General features: G+C 45.2%; 1 protein-coding gene across 1 annotated transcript in view; it reads left to right on the top strand.

Moving 5' to 3' along the window:
* The window catches only part of SIL1 (SIL1 nucleotide exchange factor), a 240247-nt gene that overhangs the window by 78405 nt on the left and 136320 nt on the right, over window positions 1-25522 (top strand). The window lies entirely within an intron of this gene.

Raw genomic sequence — 25522 nt, 5'->3', positions numbered from 1 at the left:
AGTGCATGCTCGGAAGGAACAATATTCTAACCCTTTCGTGAGCCTGGGCCCAGGGCTTAAAATAATGAGAATAGTCAACAATTGCAGAGTCTTCACCATATTCAAGTACTGTACTAGGTGCTTCGTATGGGTAATCTGGTTCAATTTTCACAATAATAGGAACTATTATTATCAGATGAAAGCATTGAGGCTCAGTGAGGTTAGGTAACTTGTCCTATGTCCTCCAGCTAACTTGCCCTATGCCATTGACCCCAGAGCCTGGGCCCACTCTCTTCCCAGTCCTGGCTGTCCTTGGCTGGAGCCTACTACACTGACACTTGGGACTGTTCTCAGGAGTGGCAAGGTGGATGGCAAGCCCTGGCAGCTGCCACAGTGTAGTTTCATCAGCTTCTTGCCGATATTCATCACCATGTCCTCACTGCCCCCACTGCTGCTGTGCTGGCAGGCCAGCATTTGCTGTGCCAGCCAGCTTTCTGGTAGCAATATTGCTCCTGCTGTGTTTGCACATGGGTAGTTGCTGCCACAGAAGAGTGATGAAGCACCAAGGAAGCCAGGTGGGAGCTAATGGCATTGAGCAGAGGGAACTTTTAGGAATAGAGGTATTGGGTTCAGCAGATCCAACCTCTGCCTGCCACCACCCACCCCTCCCCAACCTGACTTCACTTGAGAACTGAGCCCCACTGGTCTTTAAGGACTAAAACCAGAGGCTCTCAGGGATAGGGCGTGGAAGATATGGACTATATCCACGATTTTATATATATAGTGTTGCTTTTACCACTTTTATTTTTTTGAGACAGGGTCTTGCTCTGTCACCCAGGCTGGAGATTCTCGGCTCACTGCAACCTCTGCCTCCTGGGCTCAAGTGATCCTCCCGCCTCAGCCTCCAGAGTAGCTGGGACTATAGGCTCAAGCCACCACACCCAGCTAATTTTTGTATTTTTTTGTAGAGACTGGGTTTTGCCATGTTGCCCAGGCTAGTCTTGAACTCCTGAGCTTGAGCAATCCACCTGCCTCAGCCTGCCAAAGTCCTAGGATTACAGACGTGAGCCACCGCACCTGGCCTTCTTGTACCACTTTTAACCATGCAAGTTCCTGGAGCAGATGGAAGTCAGTGTCCTGTGGCCTTGACTCCAACCCTATCTGTTCTGAGTTAGTAGCTCCCTTCAACCAGTAGCATCCTGGTTCATGTTGCAGACTGCACAATGTTGATGGTTCTGACCCTGGCCCCTTGCCCAACCCTCTGGGCAGTGGGGCTGCTATTAATGGCTAAAAAGAGCCCCTCTCTGTATCCTTGGGGAGGGATAGCCAGAGCTTGTGTGACGAGAGTGAGCTGTGGACTCTGAGAGACTCCCAGAGAATTGGAGTACAGCACTGATTTTTACAGTTAACTTGATGTTTCATTGACATCACCCTCTGCCTTGGAGTTTCTCAAGAGTCCCTGGTAAACTCTTCTGCACAAAATTCCTTTGGAGTTGTCCGAAAGAAGAAAGAGAAGGAAAGAGAAGAAAGAGGTGGAAGATATGTATAGTCCGTATCTTCCACGCCCTATCCCTGAGAGCCTCTGGTTTTAGTCCTTAAGGACCAGTGGGGCTCAGTTCTCAAGTGAAGCCAGGTTGGGGAGGGGTGGGTGGTGGCAGGCAGAGGTTGGGTGTGCTGCAGTTGCACCCAAACACAGAGGCCCTGTAACTCAGAGGGCAAAGCAACTCTGATTCCAGTCATGCCTGCCCCATCCCAGGAGCATTTTTTGCCCACACTGCATCTCAAAAGCAGGACTGGTGAGGAGAGGTTAGGTGAGAGGCTTGTTTTGGCCTCAGTTATCTGATGTGGAGTGATTCAGAATCTGGTGTCATGGCGTCAGACCAGTGGAGGCCCCAATAAAGGATTGACATGTTTTCTACGTATACTGTTAGGAAACTGACCTTTCAGGGGTCTGTGGATAGCTGGCACTTGCCTTCAGCTGGATTATGATACTTAATTTACCACATTCTGAATTCTGCCTGGGAGCTTCCCAACACATCTACCTAAAGGTTAAAAGGAATGTAGCCAGTCCTGGGAACTGGATGGGTAGGTAAATGGGGAGGTACAATTTAGTGGTGAAGAGGACAGACTAGATTCAGCCAGTTTGGGGTTCAAATCCTAGCTTTGCTACTTAGGGGATCTTGGGCAAGTCACAGAATCTTTCTGTTCTTTGATTTTTCCCATTGGTGGCATGGGGGAAGTGTCTTGCCCTGCCTGCTGCAGAGGCTGTTGTATGGAGTGACATGGTAGATGCAAAGCCCTCTGCCTACTTCCTAACATGGAGAAATCACTCTGTACACATCTGTTCTGATTTTCAGTGGTAAATTCTCCACTTGGCCATCCCTTCAATCCCATTGTGGAATCACTGGATGCCGGTGAGGGTACATGAGCATGTAGGCTTCTGTCCCTGTGACTTTACATGGGGAAGGGAACTTATGATGTGAAGAAGAGACTTGCATATTTGTGAAATGTCCTCCCTCCTTCAACAGAGGCTTTGATCAAGGAGCAAGGGTGAGCACAAGCAAAAGGGATTTGCAGAGTGTTTCCTGTCTAAGAATCAGTGGCATGGCACAGGAAGATGGTGGACTTTAAGACAATGGCAAGTTTATATGGACAGTTATTGTCCTTATTGTCCCCAGTTCAGTACCTTCTGTCCCCTCAGGACTCTTAAGGGAGGACCATAGCTCTGTTATCCTTAGGCTCCCAAGAGGGGAACTAGGGTTTGTGGCGTGTTTTGGCTGTGCTCATTTGAAGGCAAATTTCCAGACTGCCTGCTGCCTGAAACACCAGGCGACAAACTCATGACTTCGTGGGCCTTCCCTGCAGTCCAGGTAGGAATTGGACCCCAGCCAGTCAGTCCTGGAACAGCTGCAGGTGAATCTCCTGAAGTCTGCTTGCCCCTGTTATTACTGTCAGCATCCTCACTGGGAGCTGCTTGTTCCTAGAAGTGATTTTCCTGTCTCTTTCTTCTGGTTTATTTTGGGATCTACCTCACCTTACGGAGGCACAGCAAGCATTTGAGTGTGGATACAGCATCAGCTGTTCACAAGCAAGCAGAGGAAAGCTGTTTGCTGGCAGGTCCTGTGGGTTCTGGGCAGGGAACTCAGGAATTTGTCCTGGGGCTGAGGACTCCTGAACACTAGGACTTTGTACCTGTGCAGTTGGTATTACAGAATGCCAGTCACAGACACTTCAGTGGGCTCCTGCACCCTGGGCATCTTCTGAGATCCTACTTTGCGCCAGGCATCATCTATAGCCAGAGATATAGGTAATAGCTCACATTTACTGTGCATTGACTCTGCCAGGCATCCTTTGAGGGCAGGTGCTATAACTATCCTCATTTTTACAGATACAACTGAGTCTCAGAAGGAATGACTTAGCCAAACAACCAAAAAGTGGTAGAGTTGGGACTCAAACCTAGATTTGTCTAGCTCTAAGCCCCAGCTCCTAACCACTGTGCCATACTGTCTTCTTGTGTAGCAAAAAGGACATGACCCCTGCCCTCTATCCAGCTCATAATCTCACAAAGGATACAGAGAACAAAGACAAAAACAGCCACCAAAGTGTTTTGGATGTCCTGGTGGAAGTGTTTTGTGCTCAGTGAGGGCATAAAGGATGCTATGTCAAGGCCAGAGCCTTCTCTCTTTAACCCTGTGTTCTGTGTGGGGCACTTCATCAAATTTAATGATGCTGAATCTCCAACTCCACCTGCAGCTCTCTTTTTGAGCTGTGTGACCTTGCTCAGGTTGCTTAGAATCTCAGAACCTTAGTTTCCTCATCTGAAGATAGGGATGAAAATATAATACCTACTTCACCGAGATGATGTGAGAATGAAACAAGGTTAACATATGTAAAATGTTCAACACAGGACCTGGCACATAGGCCATATTCAATAAGTGGCTATCGTTGTCATTTAAAAATATATTCTTTTGTTCTGGGCATGGTGGCGTGCGACTGTAGTCCCAGCTACTCAGGAGGCTGAGGTGGGAGGATTGCTTGAGCCCAGGAGTTTGCATCATTGGTACCTTGGTATCCATGAATAGCCACTGCATCCAGCCTTGGCAACGTAGTCTTTTTAAAAATATATATCTATGTATATACACCTTTGCTACCTCCCTTTCCTTGGGGACATGAAGGGGAAGTGGAGGTAAGGAGGCAGCCCTGGCAGAGGCCCCCTTGTTCTGCTCATTACCCAGTGCTGCATGTTGGTCCCATGTGGGCTCAGAGAAGCATAGCCAGCCAGGAGCAGACCTGGGGCTCCTTATTGACCTGATCTGACTCCAGGCGGCTGTGAGAGTCTCTGAAAGATTGGCATTAGCACAAAGAGCCCACTCAATGTGAGCACGCAGGAAGCCTGTGCAGGAACACGTTCATATGAGGGGGAAAAAAAAGAAAAAGAAAAAAAATCCAAATCATCAACAACTGATGAGAGCAATCCAAGAATTATAGAGCACCAGCCATCTGGTCAGATCATTTCAGATCTGCACGAGCAATAAGAGGGAATTGAATTTTAAAAACCTCATTTATAGTAGACCAACTACTCTGGTTTCAAGTATTTAAGAGAGGAGTCTGATTTCCTGCAGGCCCTGGACATCTGTCTGAAGGAGCACCTGACTCTGGTCTGGGTGACTCTGTGACACTGTTTCTGCTGGGCCTTTGGCTCTTTGCAGCTTTGGAGGGGCGATGTGGTTCTCCAGTCCTTTGACACCAAGTGGATGTGCAACAACTCAATGCAAATCTGCCAATGTCTACGTGGAATTAGTCTCAGATCCCTCAAGTTAAAGGGCTAAGTCCATAAGACTGCTTCCATTTCAGATGGCAGTTGCAAGTTCTGGGCCACCTGTATTTCTGACTGACCAGGTATAAACTGGGGATTCTCACAATCTCCTTCTCAGGTTTGACATTAATAATTTGCTAGAATGGCTCTCAGGAAAACACTTTATGTTTATTGGCTTATTATAAAAATGCAACTCAGTAACAGCCAAATGGAAGAGTTAGATGCATGGGGCAAGATATTGGAGTGGGGGTAGGGAGTGGTGTGCAGAGCCTCCTAGCACTTCAGTGTGTCCACCAACCGTCATACTGAAGTGGAGTTCAGGAAGCTCTCTGAATCCTGTTGTTTCAGGGCCATTATGGAGGTTTTATTATGTAGGCATGATTGATTAAAGCATTGGCCATTGATAACTGATCTCAATCTCCAGTCCTCCTTCCCTCCCCTGAGGTCAGAGTGGGGTTGGGGCTGGAAGTTCCAGCCCTGTAATCCTGGGTTGGTCTTTCTGGCAACCAGCCTCCATCCTGAAGCTATCTAGCACTTCCAACCAAGAGTCATCTAATCAGTAGAAGAGCCCCATTGTTGGAAAGGGGTTTGGTAGGAATAACAAAATACACTCTTATGGCTCAAAAAATTCCAAGAGTTTTACAAACAATGAGCCAGGAACCAGGGTCAAAGACTACATATATTTTTTATTATACCACAGTTGGAATGAAGGTGAGACTAAGGGGCAAAGCTCCCAGTGTGTTCTGCCCCCTCCCCAGGTCTGTGGTTGGCAGGCAGACCCTCCCTCCTTCCCTCCCTGATCCTGGAGGGATCTCCCTTATGTGTCGTCTCATTCCCCATGGTCCCCAAGAGTATAATCTCTTCTGTCCCATCCTTCATACACAGACATGCACACACATGTGAGGCCCATGAGATTGGGTGGGAGTGAGGTTGTTGGTTCAGGACACTTCATGCCTAAGCCCCTGCGGCTCATCAAAGTGTGGCAGTGGGACTTCTTAGCTGCTGTTAAGGAAGTAATGACTTGAAGGGGATAGCCAGGGGTCTTTGCTGGATGATGTTTCACCCTGACTCAAGCACAGTGCTGGAAATGTGGGGCAGGGGCCAAATAGAAGAAACAGCCTGATTATGTTGGGGTGGTCTGTCTTGCTTCTTGGACATGAGTTGCTATCTCTGGCAACTTTTCAGGATGAAGTATTCAACAGAGCTTACTTTTGGTGCTACTTCTTTCTGCACAGTGCTACCCTTCTTACTTTGAGGGCTTTCTAGTCTTCTGGGGATTTCCTTAGAACTTCATTTGTTCCTCTTCTACCTATACTTCTGGTCCCTCCCTCTATAATTTCCACCTCCCCAACCTTTGTTAAGCATTCTCCACTCTGAGCATCTCCTTTGCTCCTTGGTAATACAAGCTTGTTAGGGAGAACCACTTGGAGGATGGCAGGATGCCAGGTCTCTTGAGGCCTGTAGGAGCAGTTTCTGAGGCTTCAAATTATCCTGTACTGGGAGAGAAAAAAGGATGGTGGGCTGGAATACAGGAAGGCCCCGGGAGGCTCCATGAGGACAGTTTAGATCTCTTTATCACAGAGCGACCTCATTTCTCACGTAGGGAGGTCTCTTCACTAGTTTCCCAGGATGAATGATCACTGCCCCTCAGCAGCTAAATCCCACAGCCCCCTGGGAGAGCAAGTGGAGGCCAGGCCAGGAAGGCCTGCAACCTCCATGGCAGCCACTGCCAAGACTGAGGCCACTTTGCAGCCGGCTGGCTGAGTTCTGCTCTGGCACCAAAGCATCTCTGCCCTGGCTTTGGCCTTCATTACCCGGATGGGACAGGCCAGGGTCCAGTTTGCAATCTGCGCATTTGGGTGGTGATGGAGAGCAGCTGTTGACCATCCTCTTTCTAACAAGCATTTGTATGCTTAATGCGCACCCTGAAGCTCTTATCCTCCCCTTCCTCTGCTTCTATCCACCTGTTCTCTCTAAGGTTTAATCAGGAGTGCTGAGCAGAGTGGCATAGCCTCAGCTCTCAAAGATTGGGACACCCAAATGGCTGAGATGGAGAACTTAGACCAAGTAGAGATGATGGAAACTAGCTGCCAAAATAGTCCCAGCCCTCATGCCACAGACTTTGTTTTAGTTCAGAGAACCTTTGTAGCTCTTTTTTTCTTTTTCTAATATTGGCCTCACCCCACTGGCCAAGACAACCCAGAGCATCTCCATGGTTAAGACTAACCAGGGCTAGGAGTAGTTCTCAAGGGCTTGCCTAGAGCTTGAATGAGAGGCCCTTTCCCAGAACCTGTTAGTTTTGTCAGAGCCTTGGAGGTAGGAATTGATCTATAACTTAGAGATAGTACCTCACTAGGTAAAGAAGAAAACAAAGTATGAATAGTGGTGTTGGTGGGGATAACATGAACAGAGACCTGAAGTGAGAGTATATCTGCTTGTCTGTAGTGACAGGTATGTGTAAGGGAAAAATGAGGATGCGGGGGTGGGTGGCATCCACTCTGTCAGAGGTGGGGGCCAGTGAGGGGGAGGGAGGAGATCAGAAGGAGAACTGACAAGCCAGTAGATTTAAAGGTGTGAAACTAAGTGTAACAGATGAGTCTGTCATAGAATCCAACCAGGAGCTGTGCTGGGAGATGAGGAGATGAAGAAAGATGATGTAAACTCCTGGGTTTGAGGAGTTTGATAGTAGAAGAGGAGAACTAAAAGGGCAATTTCAGTTAGAGATAGCCATGTCAGAAAACTTGTTCATTTCAGGTTCCGTTTGTTGAACTCCTGGAAGTATAGTGCTTGATGCCAGGGATACCATGGTGGGCATGACAGAGGTTGCCCACCTGGGCTTATAGTGATGGAGGACCCCCTATAGGAAGGTGGCTCAGTGGGAATGCAGAGGACACTGAAGGAAAGGCCTTGCTGAGGTGGGGTCATTGGAGCTGGATGGAGAGAGGTTTTGTGTATGTTGGAAGGCAGAGGGGAAAGGAATCAGTGTTGACAGATTTATAATCCCATAGAGGAGATCACTGATGGGGCAAAGTTATTTGGGTAGCAGATGGACAGTCTTGGCTTTATAAATGTGATGAGACTGAGAAATTAGAAGCAGAGGCTGGAAAGGGACACAGAAAGGTAGTAGGAATATAGACAGAAATTGAAGAAGCTCCTTTTAGATGTCTTCAGTTTTCTGAGCCAAGCTGAGGGTGGTCTTCTGCTTTGGGCGATGAAAGAGAAGTACCCATTTGGGTGCTTGAGAAATGGAAAGTTGGGAAGAACTACTGTGGGGAAGGTTCTTGGACAACCAAGAGGTCAGAACTAAGCATCACCCAGTATTAGGAAAGGTCCGGTTAACATCTGACAACCTGACACTGTGGTGGGTGAGGTTTGTTGACTTTCTTGAATAATCTAAGCCCTGGGCAGTGCATAGGTGGACAGTGAGATGGTTGGAGTCTGAGGGACGATAGTCGGATCATTCTGGGGACTCTTGGTATGTGGGAGTCCCTTGGTATGTGGGAGTCTCTGGGTATGGTGAGGGAGACTTTTGTCCATCTGGCCTGCGGGGCTTTGTGAAGCCAGGTTTCTGGCAAGCTCTGGAGAGCTTTTTGGAAGCTCCTCTGAACCTGCTCCAACCTTGCCTCTTCTGAAGACAGGGAACATCAAGGGAACTCTTTGAAGCCCTGGCAGTGCACAGGGCAGGGTGGGGGTGGCACCCCACTAGCCACTGATCTTTTGGCTGCCTCTCAAGAGCACACATGAAGCACGGCCTTGTGTGCAGGGGCTCTGTGAGCCTTTTGTTGCCTGGGTGCTAATCAAGCTGATTATATTTCTGTTCATGTGGGGGTTTTGTTATTATTCATAAACTCATAAGTTGTTGGTTTTGCCTTATTTCCCATAATATGTGGATTTGGGCAAACAAAGATTGAGTTTTAGTTTAATTTCTTTAATTCCCAGAACAGTTTGTTTATGGTTTGTGTAATGCAGCTGTTTGGAAGAAGAGAACCATTTCTTTGGATTAAAAGTTTTCGGATTTGATTACCTATGGCCATAATTAGTTTATCTGGGCAGAGGTGAGTTTTTAAGGAATAGTAATATGGTATATTTGTAAAGTTCTTTTTCCTTAGGGGAAAAGAGGAACGACCCCTGTTCCTCACCCCAGTAGCCCTCTAAATGTTGTATTATAAACATCATCTTTTTAATCTCTATTCCATCATCTCCCAGTTTGGTCAAGTCATTCAGGCTCTTCTTTTTTTTTTTTTTTCCGAGATAGAGTCTCGCTTTGTCACCCAGGCTGGGGTGCAGTGGCGTGATCTCGGCTCACTGCAACCTCCACCTGCCAGTCTCAAGCAATTCTCCTACCTCAGCCTCCTGAGTAGCTAGGACTACAGGTGCCCGCCACCATGCCTGGCTAATTTTTGCATTTTTAGTAGAGACGGGGTTTCGCCATGCTGGCCAGGCTGGTCTTGAACTCCTGACCTCGTGATCCGCGAGCCTCGTCCTCCCAAAGTGCTAGGATTATAGACGTGAGCCACTGCGCCTGGCCAAGTCATTCAGGCTCTTAGAGGGTGAGGAGGTTGTCTAGTATCTCATGACCAAGAAATGACTGAGGGGATCCTAGAATGGAAGGGGCTTACCAAAAAAAGGAAAAAGAGGGGAAATAGGACCCAGGAATTCCAGTCTAGCAGTTGGGTAGGGAAAGGAAGAAAACTAACTTTTTTTTTTTTTTTTTTTTTTTTTAACATCCCCTTGTGCTAGGTGCTTTGTATATATTAAGTCCTCAAGATACCCCATAAGGGAGTAGTTATGTTTTCTCTTGGCCTCTTTTGGAGCCCGTGGTCCATTGGTAAAGGGGCTTCAGATCCCATTGCTTTTCCCAGATTTCCTTTCTTCTTAAGATGGAATCTGCGGGGTCATGATCTGAAAGCAGTTTTATTTAAAGTATACATGGGAACAAAATAATGTGAATTTTGGAGGCCTTTGACACTGAGAGGGGGAAATTATTCAAGCAGACACAGAATTATCAAGCTGCCCTGTTTGGGTTTCTAGGATGGATCTTAGGGATTGATTCTGATGTCCCTAAACACAGTGGAGTAAGCAGCCCTGTGTGCAGTGTGATTTGAGGACTTTTAGCTGGCTTTAGATTCCCACTGGGTTAAACTGTAGATGGAGAGGCTGGAGGAATTGTTCCCTAAAGATGGTTAGCATATTAGCTTCCAGTATTTGATCAAAGTAGCTAGCTGAGGATACCTTGGAGTTAGGTATAGAGCAGTAGATTTCAAAGGGGAGAACTCTTTTACAAAGCTGGCAGTAATGGTGGCACCCAGATAAAGTGTTTCATTTACAGGAGTCCGTCTTAGTTTTGAAGTTGAGGGATGTACTTTGTGGGGTGAAGAGAAGTAAGAAGAAAAGTTCTAAGGAATGCTGAACATTTTTCACCTATTTGCTGGCTTCATCTGACACGGCTGATGCATATCAATGAAAGTCTTTGTTCTAAAGTGGCCGTTTGAACACAATACTCTTTTTTTTCTCTTTTCCTTGTTTTCATGCTCTCAGCCCCTTTCCCTTTTCCCTTCCTTCACACCCTGCCATCCCTGCCACCTTACCTTCCTAGCTGCCTCTACCTGCAGCTGAGTGGCAGGTGGCAGGGATGAATAGATGGAGGGGTCTGTAGCTGGGGGAATATTTTCTCAATTCTGCTAGCATCAAAGAAATGACTTCCAAGCCAATTCTTCTAGCCACGTATTTCGCTGATCAGTGAGAACTAGAGGAGAAACACATTAACGTTGCCAGAGAGGGGATTTGGGAAAAATCAAGTCTGTGGAACTGAGTGATCTAAAGTCATAAGCATTAAAAACAAATCCTAGAGTGCAGCTGGAATTCTTCCCAGCCTGCCTCCCACAGCCCTGTCCCTTGACACACACACCATGTGGCACATGAATAGTTTGTACCTCAGCTTTCCCAAAGATCCTAATACTAATGACAAGGTGTCCATTTGTGTTGCCCATCATTGGATATTTCTGGGTATAACATGGGAAAAAAAAGCAATCCCAGGAGATTTTTTCCCTTTTTGTGACCTCTGTGTTTCCATACGCTTGAAAAGGCTTTGGAATAGAACTCTCTTGAATTGAGCACACCTACCTGCTCATCTATTTTCCCTCCATCTGGCACCAGTCCAGAGTGAGGTCTTAGGAGAACAATGGCCTTTTCTTTACCCTTAATCCAGGAAGGTGCTTCTTGTCAAGAGAAAAAAAATCTTCTGGTTGTATGGGCAGAACTTGGAATATTTCGTCTCCTTTGGAAGAAAGATAAAGCCTATATGCCCTTTCTTCAGTGAGACATGTTCTTCACAGAGGCAATGGCCAAGAGCTCAGCCCAGGTTGTATGTTGGCATTTGATTGTTGCTGCCGTGCCTTGAATATAGCATATAGTATAATGTTTTAGAGTGAGTCCACCTGGGTTCACACCTGTGCTCTGTCTTTTATAGCTAGTAGCTGGGCAAGTTACTTAATTACACTAAAGATTAATGAACTATCCCTTTCTGTAAAATAGGGGTAGTAATAATGCATTCTTCTGAGGATTATTTTAAATAGTAAATAAGGTAAACATGAAATGTTTACTGTAATGCCAGGTGCATAGTAATAGCTCAATAAATGTTAACTGCTGTTTTTTCTGTTGTATTAAAAATCAGTGGATGTCAGATGAACCCAAATTGAGGTACAGTTTGCAGAATAACTGACCAGCACTTTTCAAGTATATCCAGGTGACGAAAGACAAAGACTGAGGAACTGTCACAGATTGGAGGAGACAAAAGAGACGTGACGACGAAATACAGTGTGATAACCTGGACTAGATTGTGCAAAAGAGAAAAACATTAGTGGAAAAACTGGTGAAACCCTAGTAAAGTCTGTAGTTTAGTTACTACTGTTGTATACATGTTAATTTCTTAGTTTCAATAATTGTCCTATGGTTTTGTAAGATGTTAATAGCAGAGAAATCTGGGTGAAGAGTATACGGGAACTCTGTATTTTCTTTCTTTCGTTTTTTGCAACTTTTCTGTAAGTCTAAAATTATTTCAAAATAAAAAGCTAAAGTAGAATAATGTCTAAGTGATCGTTTTAAGTAAAGGAGAAACTCACCAGGGTATAGCTGTGGCCCCAGCATAATGGGTAACACCTGAGTCAGTCTTGCCTCCCATGTCAGAGGGAGGGCTCTTACTCAGGGACCCCAACACCTGCCTCTTAAGCACCTGCACACCTGCTGTAGATGTACCACACCTGAGATGCACCTGGCATCCTCAGGCAAGGTCTGTTCTAGGCAGATAATTGGTCAGATAGCAATGCAGACACACACCCCAGATCAGATCCTGCAGCGGGGCCATACAGCGACTGTGGAGGAGGCCACTCATGTGGCATTAGGACTCTCTGCAGGGGTGAGTGATCAGGGCACTTGTCTCTGTTCTTTGGAATATAAATGAAATTCTGCCTGTTTTATCCTGCTACCTAAGCACCAATCACTATGGCAGTATGTTTGTGGATTGTAATGCTTACCCCTACGCTCATTGTTTGATCATCCAGGGAAAGAAAAATAAGTTCAAGCCTTTGCAATAATTTATTATTTTCTTTCCTGCCAAGTGCCTTGCTTTTGCACAAAGCAGATATTTTGCTTGCTTTTCTTAAGTGTAAAAGGTACATGTACTTTTCTTATGACTGATGTGGCCATCCCTGTCATGCTAATAGCAGGGTTTGTAGAAAAAAGCCATTATTATCATTGGAAGAATGTGAGTCTTGGAGTTTTTATTTTTACATTGAAGTCAGCTTTCAGGGGTTCTGGAAAGCATAGAGTCTTTCATTCTAGCACACAACTCCCCTACAAGCATTTACCCTCAGAATCCCATATTTTTTAAGTTAAAAAAATCAATGCTTAAAAATGTTCTTTGTATTTTAACTCAATGGCTAAGGTATACTGCTTTTTGCTATTGATTTACGAATTTTATTGTCAGACCCTTGGGATGTATGTGGATTACTCAATGCTGTGACAAATGGCTAGGCTCTGAATTATGTAGTGTATTACAGGGGAGTTCATAAACCATATTTTTCTATGGGTTATTTTAGGCATAAGACTAGTGAACTGCCATTTCTCTTTTAGTTACACGTGACTTTAAAAAGGTGAAGGATGCCAGTGGGAAGAAGTGGCTGGCTCAAGATTGAATAGCCAACGGCCCCAAAACCTTGTGAATGCAGAAGGTTGAAGTGGACAGACCTTGAGTGTGGATTGGGAGAACTGAGAGAGGAGAGAGAATCTGCTGGAAATCAAGCCTTTTTGCTGCACCTTTGCTCAGGCTAGAGCCCTAGCAGAAAAATGACTGGCTTCCCCTCTCCTGGGGCTTCTGAGTCCTGAGAGTCCTACACCCTGAGTGGGCCTTCCCTACTCCTGCCTCTCCCTCCCCTACACAGCCACTTATGCTGATAGATGTGCAAACCCTTTACAGACAGTTTGGCACAGCTTCGCTTGCAGAGATCATCTGTCTCTTTTGACTGAGCAACTTTATGTTTGCGGCTCCTTTTCCTTGCACAGAGAGAAATTGCCTTGTGCCGGCTTCTGCCTTCTGATGGAAATGTTTACCTTCCCTAGGGAAAGGCACTATTCTTTGGGGGGTAATGTCTGCTGGTGCTCCCCACCCCTCGTGGGAACATAAGCCTGTGCTCAAGGGTGGACTGGAGGAGGCGGCCGTTGGAGTGTGCACGATTGCTACCGGGGCAGCCATCTGCCAGTGTCGCAGCTCACAGCCTGCCTCTGAGCAGGCCGCCGGGAGGGAGTGTCTGCACTCCCGGGGCCTGCATGCATTATGCACAGCCCATTCCCTAAATGAGCTTTCTAAGGGTATATAACTCCTTTCTACTCTGTTCTTGTATGGCCTGCCTCAGGGCACCTTTCAGAATCTCCCCTAATTATGCTTCTAGTGTCAAGGATTTAGAATTTCTGGTAACAGCTGAATTTTTTTTGATAGATTTCTGCAATTGCAATTGATTTATAGTTATAGGAGGATTTGTTTCTTCCAGGGAAATTATCAACACTGCGATGATACAGTTTCATGTCAGTGGTATTTTGACTTTATCCACAGCCACAGTCCAGCCTCCTTGGCCTGCCTAGCTTCTTCTGGAATGCACCCCTTGTAATTTGAGGAGGCTGTTCTAGCATTAGAATGAAATCTGAGCTTCCAGTTGCCGACCACCACCTTCCCCACAGATCGCCCCCCTCTTCCCCACCTTCTCTTCCTGAGATGGAGGAGTTTTTTCACAGGCTGCTTAGAAAAAGGAGATTCATAACATGACTCAATCCTCACCCACAGATCTAGGATTCCTGCCATCCAGTAAATTTTGGCAGGCAGGCTGTGTGTATGGAGGGCGAGTCTTGCCCCCCTATCCCTGTCCTGCTCTCCTCATTGCGTGTGCCTCTTGGGTGGAGTCTGGGTTGTCTAGCCTCTTATTTCTTCCGCTTTTCCTCTGAGCAGCCCTTCCTTCTTCTCTAGGGTTGGCCTTTAGTATCTGTAAGGAAAAGAGGACAGTGTCTCACATTCCTGGGACTTCATAGAGAGACCCTTGGGAAGAGTTCAAGTTCTGAGGTGTTTGGGTACTTGCCATGTGCCTACTGCTGCATTAAATACAGTGAGGGCACAGCAGAGTGCCTGGGCCTTAAGCCTTAATCCTTAACCACAGCCTACCTGGGAATCAATTCAGACAAAAAGATTGGCAGTCCTACTAACCCACTCAAGGATCTGGATATGCAGGTGTCCTTGTGTCTGTCATTATGTTGATATGTCAGGGTCATTGAGGCCTCCAGGCTAGTGCTGGTGAGGCCATGATACTGTTGAAAGTGAGTTACTGGTAACGTTGGGTTTTCCTTTGCCCTCTGCTGGGGGAGAGGAGAGGAAAAGGGGCATTAGGTTCCAGAAAATCCTTGGCTATGAAGACTTTGGTTCAACTTTGTCTTCCTTTTACCTATCTCTAGATAAGACAAAAGGACCCTGAATAACAGAGTAGGGAGCAGAGTGGGACTTTGGGGAATCAGAGGCAGTGAGAGACCAGCAGGGGCAGAGAGAGCACTTCTGGCCTACGAGCCTGTTAGAACCAGAGAAAGGAGTGCCTTCTTCAGCCTCACTAGCCAGGGAGACCCACGCTAGCCCGATTGTTGGCATGGTCTAGGAGGAGCCAGGAGGCCCCTGCCAAGTCTGTCACCTACGATTATTGTTGCTACCTCTGAGCCGCATGCTCCCCTCTTTAAAGGCTCACAGCTACAGCAGAGCGAAAGGTCCTGAGCTGCTTGGCTCCTGCAGCGTGGAGGCTGACACACAGGGAGAGACTTAGGACAAATCTGGACCAGACCAGATGTGGCTTCTTTTTAACCTAGCCAATAGGAAGCACTTGTTTTAGGAACCCCCACCCCGGTCTGTGTAGATGTGTCTAGAGCTGAGCCTCTTTCTTCCAGTTTGGCCTTTTTGGGCTCTCCTTCCCATTTCTGGCCTCAACAAACTGACCTGCCAGCAGGTTCTGGAGCCTTCCCAGGCCTGCAGCAAATAGGGCTTGGCAATGACAAGATCTGTGGTAGGGCTGCATTTATTGGATGTCCTTTGAAATGAACTTTCCCGTAGTCCATAAGTGCCTCCTGGGAGCTTCTTCAGGGTCCTGGCTTCCCTTGAACTTCATGCTTGTGCTGACTCCCACACACATTTCTGTGTTTTTCATTTTAAAGATGATTGGTGATGAATTGGGGGAGGGGAGTGTGAGAATTTGCTTTCCTCTGCACCAGAAGTGCAGTGCTGCTAATTTCATTCTCTACACTTTGTCTCTGAGATGAGCAGGGTCCTCTGTGCTCATGTTTAGTACTGCTGTGTTGCTGGACTCTCCTGGCAAAAATTAGGCTAATGTCTCCAATAACTGCATTAGCCACTGAAATGAGGTTCTAAATTGAAGGTACTACACCAAGTCTCTCTCCAAGGTATCGCCTTGTTCTGGCTTTTATTATTCAAATTCATTCTCTCAGTGATTCTCCACAGACTGGCACGCTGGTTCAGTGCAGCACATTGTACTAGCTGAAAGACAAGATCACCTTTTAAGAAGAGGGAGGAAGGAAAGGAGTGGGGGGAAAGGCAAAAGAGGAATACTTGCTGTGGTACAAAGAATCAGAACTCTTATTCTAAGAGCTGTTTGGCGGGCCTGTGCAATGCTCAGAGATAGGAGGCAAAGGGATCAGACCTAGAACAGGGTGGAGGGGTACCTTCGGTGGGGATGTCATTGCAGTAGTGGTAGCTATGCCTTGTAAGTTCACTACATCTTCCTTCCCTTTCTTGTTTACTGAGCACCTAATGCCTCACAGGGTGCTGAGAATTTTGAGGTGGGAGACCAAAGATCAAAAGGACAGAAATCTTTCCCTTAAGAAGCTCTTGATCGGCTGGATGCAGTGGTTCACACCTGTAATCCCAGCACTTTGGGAAGCCGAGGCAGGCGGATCACCTGAGGTTGGGAGTTCGAGACCAGCCTAACCAACACGGAGAAACCCCATCTCTACTAAAAATACAAAATTAGCCAGGTGTGGTGGTGCATGCCTGTAATCCCAGCTACTCAGGAGGCTGAGGCAAGAGAACTGCTTAAAACTGCGAAAACAGAACACACATTCTCATTGTTTTGTGCCAAGATCGTAAGGTCCCCAGAGACCTCACCTGCGGAGGTTGCGGTGAGCCGAGATTGCACCATTGCACTGTAGCCTGGGCAACAAGAGCGAAAACTCCGTCTTAAAAAAGATAAAAAACAAACAAACAAAAAACAGCTCTTGATCTTAGTTTCACCTGTTTTCTGTCTTGGGTGGTATGGGAGGGAAAGGAATGGGAGGAGGGGGCTGGACCTTAGGATTCTTGCATTTTATATTGGAAGTAGGAGGCTTTCAGCAGTCAGATGCCTAGATAGTTGAGAATTTGGCTCTTATATGTTTGTTTTTAAAATGACTTTCTCTTTTTTTTTTTTTTGCCTGCTAACAAAGTAATATGTTTTCAAAGCAGAATACTTGGAAAACACAGAAAAACACAAAGGGAGACAACAACAACAAAATCACCCAAATCCCACTGTGCAGATGTCAAATTAACATCATGGCTTGTGTTCTTCCAGTTGTTTGCACAAAAGTGCAGTCATACTGTACAGACTATTTTGAGACAGATACTTTCCCTTTAGAAATGGAGGTTGAAAGTTAGAGCCTCCAGCACATAGGTATAAAGTGAGCCTTAGACATAAAGTGAACATTTTCCAGGTGCTGTTCTTTAATATATTCAAGTGTATGAATATACCAAATTATACTTAATTCTTACGGTTGGGCATTTAGATGGTTTCCAGTTTTTCACTGTTGTAAATAATTCGTCAGTGAATATACTTGTATTTATTTTGATGTATTCTCTGTGTTCTTAGGATTCACACAGCATTGCTTGTCTTTTCTGATTCTTTTTGCCCAGCATTTCAGTGAAGGTAACCTCTTCCAGGCATTTTAGATAACACTATGATTTTGAGTATCTCTCTGCATTAACATCAGATGCCCTGGAATTTCTTCTCTATGTGCTCCCTGGATTATTCTTCTTTGTCCAGGAAATAGCTAGGTTCAGGTGAGATGGGGCAGCGAAAACAGAACACACATTCTCATTGTTTTGTGCCAAGATCGTAAGGTCCCCAGAGACCTCACATTGTCATCAACCCTTTTGATAGCAAGCAGTTATTGAATGCCTGCCTACCTGTGTCTAACCCAGAATCAAATGGAGGAGATGCAAAACAGGTCTCTATTCTCAGGGAACATGGTGACTGATTGAATAACAGAATTGACATGAAGCAATTCACACACAATGTATTGAGCAATTCCTATATGGTAGGTATTTGTTCTAGGCTATTTTGGAGGGAAGAGAAACGGTAGATATGCTTTTCTTCTTCAAGGAAGCTACAGCATTTATACACAGTTTATATACAGTTAGCTAGCCACACAGGTCAATAACTGATAAATATCTGATTGTACAGACACCAAGTATTACAGAGGTTCAACGTTGGTAGTCATTGGAGTGTTAGGGTTGCTTTGGTGGAAAAACTCATTCACTGAGAGAGTAATTAGGTAAATTTCAGAGAAGGGAAAAGATAGGAGATAAGTTGGGGCTTGAAAAAGGTGGTATTTGATGAGGTGGAGTATAAAGGGTTTTCCAGGTGGGAGGCACAGCTTGCAAAGAGGTGGTAGCAGTAATGACAGTCTTATTATGGTGACCAGGTGTACAGCAGCACAGAACAGATTGAGGATGGAGAATTACAGAGAGGTGAGGGAGAATTAAGGTTGTATTCTGAGAGTCCTGAGAATTAGGGGATCCAGAGCAGTACTAGGTACACAGTGGACGAGAAAAAAACTTGCTATATTTGTATCCGATTAAAGGGAAGGTAAGAAAGTCTTGATTTCTCTCAGTGCCAGAACGTGCCAGAATGCCTCAGGCTCAGTCCTTGAACCTCTGCTCTTCTCTGTCTACACTTACAGCGTTGGTGACTCATCTAGTCTGATGGCTTCACATTTCATCTGTATGCTGATGACTCCTAGGTTTTTTGTCTCCAACCTAGACTTCTCTGAACTTCAGATCCATCTGCCTACTGGACACCTTTACTTGGATAGGCATCTTAAATTTAACATGTCTAAAACTGAGCTCCTGCAACTTTCCCCACTTCAGTTAATGGCTATTCTATCCCTTTAATTTTTCAGGTCAAAATCCTCACAGTCATTCTTGACCCCTTTCTTTCTCTAAGATCCCACATTCTATCTGACAGCCAATCCCAACAGCTCTGTCTTCAAAATGTATCCAGAATTTGACCACTTCTCATTACCCCTGTGGTCACCATGATCTCTCACCTGGATTATTGAGTAGCATCTAACTAGTCTCCCTCCTTCTGTCCTGATTACCTGCAGTCATTTCTCAACACAGCAGCCAGTGATCCTTCTACCATGCCTTCCTGTACTCAGAAATATCCTCTGGTGTTCCCTCTCACATAAAGTAAGGGTTAGCTCCTTCTTTGGCCTGCACAGCTCTATGATGCGGTTCACCGTTACCTCTGTCATTTCATTTGCTGCTATTCTCCCTTACATTCCCTCTTTTCTAGTCACTCTGGCCTTGCTGTTTTTCCCTAAACACATCAGGCTGTCACACCTTGGGACCTAAAATGTTCTTCTACTGGATGACTTTGTGGCTAGCTCCCTCACTTCCCTTAGTCTTTCCTCAGAAGTGACTTTCTTTCTTTTCCAGCGTCCAAAGCTGGATTGATACAAAGCAACACAATAGGTAAGGTAGTATTGGATTATAACTAAAATTATAAAATAATGTACATGAGTCTAAACTCATTTAAATAAATGACTAGGGGAGAGAAGTTAAATCTTTTAAAAAATTTCATGTTACTTTTTGTGCATAGGTTATAGTTGTATGTATTTATGAGGTACATGAGATGTTTTGTTTCTTTTTTTTTTTTTTTTTGAGACGGAGTCTCGCTCTGTCGCCCAGGCTGGAGTGCAGTGGCCGGATCTCAGCTCACTGCAAGCTCCGCCTCCCGGGTTTACGCCATTCTCCTGCCTCAGCCTCCTGAGTAGCTGGGACTACAGGCGCCCGCCACATCGCCCGGCTAATTTCTTTTTTTTATTAGTAGAGACGGGGTTTCACCATGTTAGCCAGGATGGTCTCGATCTCCTGACCTCGTGATCCGCCCGTGTCGGCCTCCCAAAGTGCTGGGATTACAGGCTTGAGCCACTGCGCCCGGCCTAGATGTTTTGATACAAGCATGCAATGGATAGTAATCACATTATGGAGAATGGGGTATCCTTCCCTTCAAGCAATTATCCTTTGTGTTATAAACAGTCCAATTACACTCTTTTAGTTATTTAAATGTACAATTAGATTATTATTGACTACAGTCACCCTGTTGTGCTATCAAATAGTAGGTCTTACTCATTCTTTCTACTTTTTTAATACTCATTAACCATCCCTATCTCCCCGTTCCCGTCCGACTCCCTTTCCCAGCCTCTGGTAACCATCGTTCTACCCACTGCATCCATGGGTTCAATTATTTTGATTTTTAGATCCCATGAATAAGTGAGAACATACGATGTTTGTCTCTCTGTGCCTGGCTTATTTCATTTAAAATAATGATCTCTAGTTTCATCCATGTTGTTGCAAATGATAGGATCTCATTTTTTTTTTTAATGACTGAATAGTATTCCATTGTGTATATGTACCACAGTTTTTAAAATTCATTCCTCTGTTGATGGACACTTAGGTTGCTTCCAGTGTTGGCTATTGTGAACAGTGCTGCTACAAACATGGAGTACAGATATCTCTTAGATAGACTGATTTCTTTTGTTTTGGGTATATATCCAGCAGTGGAATTGCTGGATCATATGGTAGCTCTATTTTTAGTTTTTTGAGGAACCTCCAAATTATTCTCCGTAGTAGCTGTAGTAATTTACATTCCCACTAACAGTGTATGAGGGTTCCCTTTTCTCCACATCCTCTCCAGCATTTGCTATTGCCTGTCTTTTGGATATAAGCCATTTTAACTGGGGTGAGATGATATCTCATTGTAGTTTTGATGCATATTTCTCTGATGATTGGTGATATTAAGCACCTTTTCATATTCATTTGCATTTGTATGTCTTCTTTTAAGAAATGTCGGGTCGGGCGCGGTGGCTCAAGCCTGTAATCCCAGCACTTTGGGAGGCCGAGAGGGGGAGATCACTTGAGGTTGGGAATTTGAGAAAAACCTGGCCAACATGGTGAAACCTTATCTCTACAAAAAATACAAAAATTAGTCAGGTGTGGTGGTGGGTGCCTGTAATCCCAGCTACTCAGGAAGCTGGGACAGGAGAATCACTTGAACCCGGGAGGCGGAGGTTGTGGTGAGCTGAGATTGCACCACTGCACTCCAGCCTGGGCAACAGAGTGAGACTCCCTTTCAAGAAAGAAAAAAAAAAAAAGAAAAAAAAAAGTAAAAAAAGTCTATTCAAGTATTTTACACATTTTTTGATGGAATTATTAAATTTTTTTTCCTATGGAGTTGTTTGAGCTTCTTATATATGTCTTATATATTCTGGTTATTAGTGTCTTGTCAGATGGGTAGTTTGCAGATATTTTCTCCCATTCTGTGGGTTGTCTCTTCACTTTGTTGATTGTTTCCTTTGCTGTGCAGAAGCTTTTTAATTGGATATGATCCCATTTATTCATTTTTGCTTTGGTTATTTATGCTTGTGTGGTATTGCTCAAGAAATCTTTGCCCAGACCAGTGTCCTGGAAATTTTCCCCAATGTTTTCCTATAGTAGTTTCATAGTTTGGGGTCTTAGATTTAAGTATTTAATCCACTTTGATTTGATTTTTGCTTTTATATATGGTGAGAGATAGGGGTCTAGTTTTATTCTTCTTCATGTGGATATCCAGTTTTCCCAGCACCATTTATTGAAGAGATTGTCTATTCCCAGTGTATGTTCTTGGCATCTTTGTCAAAAATGAGTTTACTGTAGGTATGTGTATTTGTTTCTGGGTTCTCTCTTCTTTCCATTGGCATATGTGTCTGTTTTTATGCCAGTACCATGCTGTTTGGGTTACCATAGCTCTGTAGCATAATTTGAAGTCAGGTAATGTGATTCTTCCAGTTTTGTTCTTTTTGCTAAGGATAGCTTTGGCTATTCTAGTTCTTCTGTGGTTCCATATAAATTTTAGGATTGGTTTTTCTATTTCTATGAAGAATGTCATTGGTATTTTGATAGGGATTGCATGAATCTATAGATTGCTTTGGGTAGTATGGACATTTTAACAACATTGATTCTTCCAATCCATGGACACAGAATGTCTTTCCATTTTTTTAGTGTCCTTTTCAATTTCATTCATCCGTGTTTTATAGTTTTCATTCTAGAGATCTTTCACTTCTTGGGTTAATTCCTAGATATTTAATTTTATGTGTGTAAATGAGATCACTTTTTAAATTTCTTTTTCAGATTGTTCACTGTTGTCATATAGAAATGCTACTGATTTTTAGGGCCACGCGCGGCGGCTCTCTCCTGTAATCCCAGCACTTTGGGAGGCCAAGGCAGGTGGATCACAAGGTCAGGAGTTCGAGACCAGCCTGGCCAATATGGTGAAACCCTGTCTCTACTAAAAATACAAAAATTAGCCAGGCGTGGTGGCGTATTCCTGTAGTCCCAGCTGCTCGGGAGGCTGAGGCAGGAGAATCGCTTGAACCGGGGAGGTGGAGGTTGCAGTGCCGAGATCAAGCCACTGCACTCCAGCCTGGGCAACAGAGTGAGACGTCTACAAAAAAAAAAAAAAACAAAAAAGAAATGCTACTGATTTTTGTATGTTGATTTTGTATCTTTACCGAAAATGCAGCTTTACTGAATTTTGTATGTTGATTTTGTATCTTTACCGAAAATGCAGCTTTACTGAATTTGTTTATTAGTTCTAATAGTTTTTTGGTGGAGTCTTTAGGTTATTCCAACGCTGTAACCATTCCCTGGCTATTGGCTATGTTCACTGAAGGCCCTAGGGCTCTACAATGAGCAGGTAGCAATACCAGCCAGGCCCATATCCTTTCCTTCAGAGCAGCCAGCTCCCCCAGGTGCTGTGTGGGACATACTTTCCCAGACAGCACCTCAGTCTAGAGGTGCCACCTAGGAGTCAGGGACTAGAGTAAAAAACCTTAGACATCTACCTGGTATTCTGTGGTATTGCAGCTGAGGTGGCACTTAAACCACAAGATGCAGTCTTCCCTCCCCTTTCCAAAGGCAGTGAAGCCCCACCCTGTGGCCACCACCACTACAGGCCCATGGGGAGTACTGCCAGACTACCACCCTTAAGGTCCAAGGGCTCTTAAGTCAGCTTGTGGTAAATGCTGCCTGGCCTGGGACTCACCCTTCAGGGCAGTGTGCTCCCTTCTGGCCCAGGGCAGGTCCAGAAATATCATCTAAGAGTCAGATCCTGGAATCTGGGACCCCAGGGGCCTGCTTGGTGCTCTACCCACCTGTGGCTGAGCTGTCTCAGAGGCTTACCCGAGGCCCTCAGCATGGTACCTGGGCATCATTGCTGGTTATTCAGGGTCTAAGGGCTCTTCAGTTAGCAGATGATGAATGCTGCCAGAACTGGGTCCTTCCCTGTAAGGCAGCAGGTTCCCTTTTGGCCCAGGGTGTGTCTAGAAATGTCATCTGGGAGCTAGGGCCTAGAACACGTGCCTCACAACTCTGACTGGTGCCCTATTCTGCTGTGGCTGAGCTGGTATTCAAGACGCAAGATGAAGTCCTCCCCACTCTTTTCTCTCTTCTCAAGCAGAAGGGAGGGGCCTCTTTTGGAGCTGCGAGCTGTGCAGCTTAGGGTTAGAGGAGGGATGATGCCAGGATTCCCGTAGGTGCCTTGGCTAGTGTCTCAGGAGACTGTGTTTCCCGCCCCTCTGCCACCCACTGTCTACTGTCTTTGGGCCCAGTTCAGCACTTGGACTCACCTGAGAGCTGCAGTCCTTGCAGTCTAAACAGGCTTTCAAGTTTGCTTAGAGACCCAGAGCACTTTAGCCTGTGGCGGCAAGGTTTGTGGGAACTCAGGTTTAAACTGCTGGGATCGGTGATTCCCCTTTGGTGTGGGCTGGTTTAAATGTTCCCTCCGTGGATGGATGTCAGCTGAGTTTGGTCCATTTTTTCTATCTGCTCTAATAGGACAGCACCGCGTTCAGTGCCTCACAATTGCTGTGCTCTCCCTCTGCCAGCGCCTGGAGATGTTCTTCATACCACACTGTCACTGTTCGGGGGTGGGCGTTAGCAATCCGAGGCTATCTTTTCTGTCTCTTCAGTGCATCTTGCAGCGACACAGAGTTGAAAGAGGTACTGTGAATGCTCACCTGATTTTTGGTTTTCATGAAGGTGCTTTTCTTGTGCAGATGGTTGTTAAATTGATGTTCTTGTGGGAGGGATGATTGATGGAGCCTTCTAGTCCACCATCTTGTTCTGTCTCTTCTCAAGAGTTAAATCTATCTTTCTTTAAAAAAAAATTTTTTTTTTTTTTTTAATTTTGACACAGGGTCTTGCGCTGTTGCTCCGGCTGGAGTGCAGTGGCACCGTCATGACTCGCTGCAGCCTCGACCTCCCTGGTTCCACCAGTCCTCCCACCTCAGCCCCCCGTGTAGCTGGAACTACAAGTGTGTGCCACTGCAATGGCTAATTTTTGTATTTTTTGTAATTTTGTATTTTTTGCACTTCTCAAAGTGCTTGGGTTACAGGCGTGAGCCACTGCACTCAGCCAAAAATTAGATCTTTCTTGCAGAAGAATTCCAATAATAGAGCTGGGCATGTGGCTTACGCCTGTAATCCCAGCACTTTGAGAGGCCAAGGCAGGTGGATCACTTGAGGCCAGGAGTTCAAGACCAGCCTGGCCAACATGGTGAAACCCCATCTCTGCTAAAAATACAAAAATTAGCTGGGTATGGTGGTGCACGCCTGTAATTCAGCTACTCAGGAGGTGAGGCACGAGAATTGCTTGAACTCAGGAGGCGGAGGTTGCACCGAGCTGAGATTGCACCACTGTACTCCAGCCTGGGAGACAGAGTGAGATGCTCTCAAAGAAAAAAAAAAAAAAAAGAATTCTAGTTATATATGGATACTCCCCCCCTCTAGAAGGTGGAGCTTACATCTTTCCAGTTGGGCTAGACTTACTGACTCATTTCTAAAGAACATATTTTGGAAAAGGAAAAATAGTCACTTTACAATGGAGAAATCTGGTAAGTACTACCTGTGATCAAGGGTATCAAGTAAGCCAGGGTAATATCACCAGTATTGTCATGTGGATATGATGCACCTTCTGGTATGATGAGACAAAGGGGCCTTTACCTCTGTGGTATTCTTCCTCAAAACCAACGACCCCAGTCTAATGAGAAAAACATCAGACAAACCCAGATGGCGGGACATTCTGTAAATACCTGACCAGTACTCTTCAACAACAGACTATAATAAACAACATTAAGTACTACTAGAATGTAAGCCCTGAGTGGACAGAGATTTTGGTCTGTCTTGCTCACATCTAGATCTTCAGAGCCCAGGGCTGTGCTTGACTCATAACAGGTATTCAATAAAGATTTGCTAATGAATGATCGAATGGATTCTGTTGTATTGCCTGTTTATTCTTAAGGTGTGTGAGGAATTTGTGTTTAGGCCTTTCTCTTTTGAGATTTCCAGTGGTTTCCCATTCCAATGGGGATGTGATTCCTATTGTTTCTTTTCCACTTTGGCTCAGCTTGGAAGTGAGAGTCAGGTTGGAGGTAGGTTGTACAGAAACACAATGTGTTCACTCCATCAGCAGGAAGAGCAAATAAATAGCTTCATTTACTACTTTCCTGGCAGAAGTTGTTTCTGCTGCAGGTGAGGGCTGGTTTATGAGATACCCTCCCCATTTCATGTTTAAACCTGAAACATGATCCAGGACTGGCTTCCTGAGAGGAGGAACACTATCTCTGATTCTAGTTCAGTCCATGACAGATGTGGAGTGTGTGTGGATTTGAAGACAGTGGGGGAAAGCATGGGATTCTTTGATGTGGAGAAAAACCAGAGAAGGAAAATTCATCTACTCACAATTTGTACTGAGCTTCTCTTTGCCATGCACTGATAATTTGTAGGGTGAAGATAATGGGAATGTGGACTGGTGCAACAAATCCTGTTCAGTAGAGCCT

The sequence above is a fragment of the Rhinopithecus roxellana genome, chromosome 3, assembly GCF_007565055.1.
Source record: "Rhinopithecus roxellana isolate Shanxi Qingling chromosome 3, ASM756505v1, whole genome shotgun sequence".
NCBI lineage: Eukaryota > Metazoa > Chordata > Mammalia > Primates > Cercopithecidae > Rhinopithecus > Rhinopithecus roxellana.
Note: the sequence above shows the minus strand (reverse complement) of the source record. Positions and strands in the feature narration are given on the sequence as shown.